This window comes from Zingiber officinale, chromosome 7B, assembly GCF_018446385.1.
Source record: "Zingiber officinale cultivar Zhangliang chromosome 7B, Zo_v1.1, whole genome shotgun sequence".
Taxonomy (NCBI): domain Eukaryota; kingdom Viridiplantae; phylum Streptophyta; class Magnoliopsida; order Zingiberales; family Zingiberaceae; genus Zingiber; species Zingiber officinale.
Genome location: NC_055999.1, coordinates 36,956,960 through 36,963,066, shown reverse-complemented (window position 1 = coordinate 36,963,066; position 6,107 = coordinate 36,956,960). Strand labels below are relative to the sequence as shown.

Here is a 6,107-nt window from a genome sequence, read left to right as displayed (position 1 = left end):
GAAAGTTTCCAACTAGACCCAGAGTTAATTTTTATGATACAAGGTCACAAATTTGGAGGAAAAGTATCAGAAAATCCTTATTTGCATCTTGAAATATTTTTAGAGATTTGTGATATGGTGAAATGTGAAGGAGTGTCAGCAGATGCAGTTCGATTGATGGCATTTCCTTTCAGTATCAAGGATAAAGCAAGGACTTGATTATATTCTCTCCATCCTCAAAGCATCACAAGTTGGGAATAATTGGAGAAGCAATTTATGAATCATTTTTTCCCTCCAAGCAGAATAGTGTATATGAGGAATTGCATAACAAATTTTGCTCAGGCATACAGAGAATCATTATTTGAAGCATGAGATAGATTTAAGAGTCTTCAAAAACAGTGTCCTCATCATGGTTTTGAAAAATGGTTGATTTTTGCACATATTCTATGGGGGAATTTCTTTCTCAGACAAGAGTTTATTAGATTCATCAGCTGGAAGTTCTTTTATGGACAAAAGTATATATGAAGCATATATGTTAATTGATCAAGTGACATTGAACCTCCATGAATGGTCGAACATAAGTTGGATGAAATCTCCCTCAAACATTCAAGAAGTGCAAGCCATAAATGCTATAGCTCCTGTCAAACAAATTGTAACTCAACCATCTATCAGTTTTGAAAATCACAAGTCACAGAACGGGGAGTTCAAACATTTAGGGGCAAAGATTGAAAGTATTATTTCAAATTGGTTTAAAGAAGATCCCCCTCCTTCACAGACAAGATCTAGAAAAAAGTGTGATGATGTTGGGTTGAGAATTGAAAAAAATCATGAAGTACTTCTGAAGAAGGACATGTTTAGAATTGAGGAGAAGAACAATAGAAGACCACATGAACTCAGTTCCATTATTCCAGGAGGTTCCCAAATGCCACAAGTACCTTTCCCTCAACGATTGATCATACCAACACTAGATAAGCAAGTTGAATCCCCTCCACAAGATAAAAAGGAATATGGGAAATTAGAAGTACCTTTCCCAAGACCTTCACTAAGGGTTCCTTTTCCACAAAGGTTAGTGGGGGTCAATGAGAACTATGACTTTAAAAAATTCTGTGACACTGGTAAGGTTGAGTGTAGATTTTTGAATTTGTATAAAGATGAAGACTCTTCAGATGAGGATTGTGAAGATAAAGCAGTGGTAAATAAATTTTCATATCTATCTCCAAATTTTACAGGGTGTTGTAGTGACATTAAATCATGGTTAGCAGATATCAAAGTAATCCAGGATAGGGATATTGGACTGTCGTAAAGCATATATTAAAGTACTTGAGAAGTACCAGAGATTATATGCTGGTTTACCAAGCAGATAATTTGCTCCCTGTGGGTTACACGGATTCTGACTTCCAATTAGATAGGGACAATAGTAAGTCTACCTCAGGTTATGTATTTACTTTAGGAGGTGGAGTCATAGCATGGGGGAGTGTTAAGAATAAATGTGTTTCAGACTCAACCATGGAAGCTGAGCATGTGGTAGCCTCTAAGGCAGCCAAAGAAACTGTATGACTTAGGAACTTTTTAATGGACTTAGATGTGATTCCTGGTTTGCTCAAAATTATCACAATTTATTATGATAATAGTGGTGTAGTAGCAACTCAAAGGAACCACGAGCCCATAAGACGAGTAAACACATTGAGCGCAAATACCACCTGATACGAGACATCGTAAAGCGAGGAGAAGTTGTTGTCGCCAAGATTGCATCAACAGATAACCTGGCAGATCCTTTCACTAAGGCCCTTCCGGCGAAAGCTTTTGATCGGCATGTTGAGGGGATGGGAATCGATGTATGACAGCGTTTATAGCAGCATAGTCTTTTAGTATAAGTGGGAGATTGTTAGAGTGTATACTAAAAGTCTAGCTTTTTGTATAAACATTTATTTTGACATAAGAATCACATTGGTCAAATGTCTACATTTATACTAAGTGTAGTTGTCCATTTAATTTATATTGTAGATAACATGGTGTGAGGAGACACACAAAAGATCATGTTATCAGTTCCTTATAAATTATAAATAGTAGCTCACAACCAAGATGGAATGGGACAAACCATTGGAGTGGTTGTAGTGTAATTTGGTATTAGTTTATCTTGACTATAAAATTACACTAATACACTATGAGTGTATTGAGCAAGACCATTTGAGGTTGTTTCTTTTTATACTGACTATATAAAAGAACAAAACCTTTGTTATTATGGAAGTGCGCGTACTCTTAATCATAATATAATAACAAGCACGTATACTTAATATTTATTTCTTTAATTTATCAAAGGGTGTGATTTAGTTCATTAAATCAATAGGCCCAATAAGTTGGGAAATGATATTATTTATATGGTGTATTGTTGATTATAGAAGAAAACTGTGTCCTAGTAATCTAGGTTGATGATGTCCCCATGAGGAGCTCATAAGGATTGTCATGTAAACCCTATAGGTGGACTTAGTCCGACATGGCAATAAGGTTGAGTGATACTACTATTGGAGCTAGATATTAATTAAGTGAGTTGTCAGTAACTCATTTAATTAGTGGGCATTCAATATCTTAAACACAGGGAGATTAACACACTTATGATAAGAAGGAGCCCATATTGTAATATGGGATTGATGCGGTAGTGCAATAATAACTCTTTAGTGGTATAAGTTATTATTGATGAACTTGAGTTGGGTGTTCGGGGCGAACACGGGAAGCTCAAGCTCATCGGGAGACCAAAACCAATTCCTCCTCTCGGTCCCTGTTGTAGCCTCTTATTTATAAATCCTTATATCCACTTAGAGCCAAGCTTCTTACCCATCTCATTGTGGCATGCCAAGCCAAGCTTGGAGCCCAAGCTAGGGTCGGCCAAGCCAAAGATTGGAGCCAAGATTGTGGTCGGCCAAGCTTGGAGCCCAAGCAAGGTGGCCGGCCACATTAAAATAAAAGGATGTTTTAATTTTAATATCTTTCCTTTTGTGGAAGCCATGATTTTAAAAGAGAGTTTTTAAATTTTAAAATCTTTCCTTTTATAGCTTTCTACAAAGGATTAATATCTTTTCTTATTTGTAGTTAAAAGAAAGATTTTAATTTTTGATAAAACTTTTATTTTTGTAACTATCCACATGTTTTAAAAGAGAGATTTTAATTTATAAAATTTTCCTTTTATAACCAACAAGGGATTTAAAAGAGAAATTTTTATTAAAAATTTCTTACCGAAAACAAATAAGGAAGTTTTAATTTTATGTTTAAAACTTTTCTTGTTTGGAGCACAAGTAGGTGGCCGACCATAACAAGTATAAAAGGAAGTTTTAATTTTTTTATTTTAAAACTTTCCTTTTTAGTCATTGGCAAGGAATATAAGGAAGTTTTAATTATGTTTAAAACTTTCCTTTTTTGCCAAGACCAAGGTTTATAAAAGAGATGGAGGGGTGCCTCATAAGATAACACATCTTCTATTCCTCTCTTCCAATCCCTTGGTGGCCGACCCTATTCCTTTTCTTTTCTCCTTTTTTTTTCTTCCTTGGTGGTCGGCGACATCTAGTTAGTGATCTCTTGGTAGTCGGTTGCTTGAAGGAGAAGAAGAAGAGAAGGAAGCTCTCTTGTCTAGCATCCCTTGGAGGTTTGTTGGTGGCCGGATCTTGGAAGCCTTGGAAGAAGCTTGAGTGGATTTAATCTTGGAAGATCATCGCTCATACGACGTCCAAGAGAAGGAGAGGAATACAACAGAAGATCAAGAGGTCTATAAGCTACAAAAGATATAACTAGTTATTAGTTTCTGCATCATAACTAGTTCATCTTTTGTATAGATCTTGAAAAACTAAACACAAGAGGATATCGATTTTAAGTTATTGTTTTTGTCATCGATTTTATTTTTCGATTTCATGTTTCGATAATATGTTTCTATTGAGGTCTCTATATTTAAACCTAGTTTAATGTAAGAAGTTAAATATCTGATTTCTTTGTGAGGCTTTGTCTAGAAGTTGTGGATGATCCCATACCCAAGAAGGCCTAGTGTCTCACCATGTTAACCTAGAAGCTGATCTTTGAAATAGATATTTGATAACTTCTGTAATATGGTTTAACTTAGGAAGATCACATCGGTTAAACTTGGAGTAAAAATGTTAAGTATCGTTTTCAATCCAAGTTTAACTTCTGAAGGACAATTTGGATTAATAATGTTAAGCATCGTTTGTAATCCAAATTTAATTTCAGTAGAGCACATGGATAGCTAAGATAGTTCTATGCTTGTACAAATTTTTGTACATGGGAACTAAGACGATATTCCGAGTAGCAACCAACAAGGCCCTTCCCTATCGCCCATCGCTAGAAGACAAACAGTGTTAGAAATATTCAATATGGGAAATAATAAATAAAATTATATTACTTTGGTAAGTTCGTATGCATACTCATCAGCTAGCTCCACAGGAGTAAGCTCGCTCAACTGGTTCCCTGCTACCTCCCAGGCCTCCATTAAGCGACCTCTCAAAAATATTTGGCCAATAATGGGGGGTAGGGGGCAATCAATGGACAAGTTATGACCTAGGTAGATGGTAAATCAAGGGTAGTTGAGAACTGATAAGGCTTCCTGGGCACAGCAGAGGTGGAGATCGAGAGAGTTCTCGCGCGAGGAGATACAAGTAAAGCAGATGTCGAGGAGCCGCCCAGCTGAGAAAGTACCTATGGTGCTTGATTGGCCCCTGGGTTAGACTGCGGAGGGAAGGGTGGACAAAGTCCACTCATAAGATTGTGTTTGCGCTTCCTCCCGGGCAGGCTCTTCCCGAGCAAGAGATAAATGCAAAGAAGGCATTTCAATGGGGGTGTTTGTCCTTCAGGAACTTAGGCATGGACGAGCTTACACCTTTTACATCTCCTCTTTAGGGTGGCCTGAGCCTTCGTAGGGGAACCCTCAGATACCGAGAGAGGATCAGAAGATAACTTCCCAGAAGTAGTGGTCACGCTGGATTCGACCGTCCGACTACCGGATGCCCTACTAGAAGGGGCGGCCGGTTGGGAAGCCCGCTCGATTAATAATGTTTGCTCCTGAGACAGGAGCTCTTCCTCTTCTATATTAATCTCTTCAGCGATCAAAGATTCAAAAATGGTGTCCACTAAATAAAATAAGAAATATCTTAGTTAGTGATAACATAATGACCAAGTTACTAAGACTTACCAAAAGAGTAGGATAGCTTTGTCCAAATGAGGCTTAGGCCAAACAAGTAAAGTAGGCCTTCGCGCATACATTTGTGGATTTTAAAGCATTGGCTGCTCAGCTTAGTGGAGTATGAAATAAAGGTTGGATCACGCTTAAAATTCTCGAGGTCAGGAAGAGGAGGAAGGGAAGACTGTCATTCGGTTGACCAGGTTGCAAGCTCGGGTATCTCAATAAAGAAGAAACGAGATTTTCAACCCTTATTCGAAGAAGGTATGTCCTCAAAGAAAACTGACTTTAGGCGAGATTGAAAGAGGAAAATCCCTGGCTCTGATTTTTTGGGGTAAGAAAACAAATAAAGATTGCACGGTGTAGGAGGAATGCTAAACAAGCGAAATAACATGAACATCCCGCATATATAGCGGATTGCGTTCAAGGTAAACTGTTGTAAGCCAATATTAAAATACCGACTTACCTCTGATATGAATGGAGGGATAGGAAAATGTAGGTCAGCTACTAATTGGTCCTTAAAGAAAGTAATGTGATTAAGAGGAGGATGAGGAGGATGAGGAGGAGGAGCATCAAGGGCAAGAATAATGTGATAAAACCTCTAAATTGTATATTATAAATTTAAAGAAATCTCGAGTTACATTCGAGGGTAACCAATTTTACAATTGGAAGTATAAAGCGAAAGACATGACACGCAAGTCATATTATGAATTATAACATGCGCACACACACAATCATCTAATCACATTGGGGTAAGGGGCCATAACTATGTACCATGGCATACAACATTTGTAATAGATCTATAACACAATTTTATTATGATCTTAAACAACGATTGATGAGCCTCAACCCTACGGCGGTCCCACTAGCCCGTTAGTGCCGGGAGGGGGGGGGGGGGGGGCAAGTGGCCAGCGCCCACGATGTAAAATTAATTTATCAACTCATTGAATGA

General features: G+C 37.8%; 1 non-coding gene across 1 annotated transcript; it reads right to left on the bottom strand.

The window, feature by feature from the left end:
• Positions 1–289: 289 nt before the first annotated feature.
• On the bottom strand, positions 290–395 carry LOC122007475. The gene has a single exon (XR_006118970.1). It is a non-coding gene; the product is annotated as a small nucleolar RNA R71 (small nucleolar RNA).
• Between the last annotated feature and the right edge of the window lie 5,712 nt (positions 396–6,107).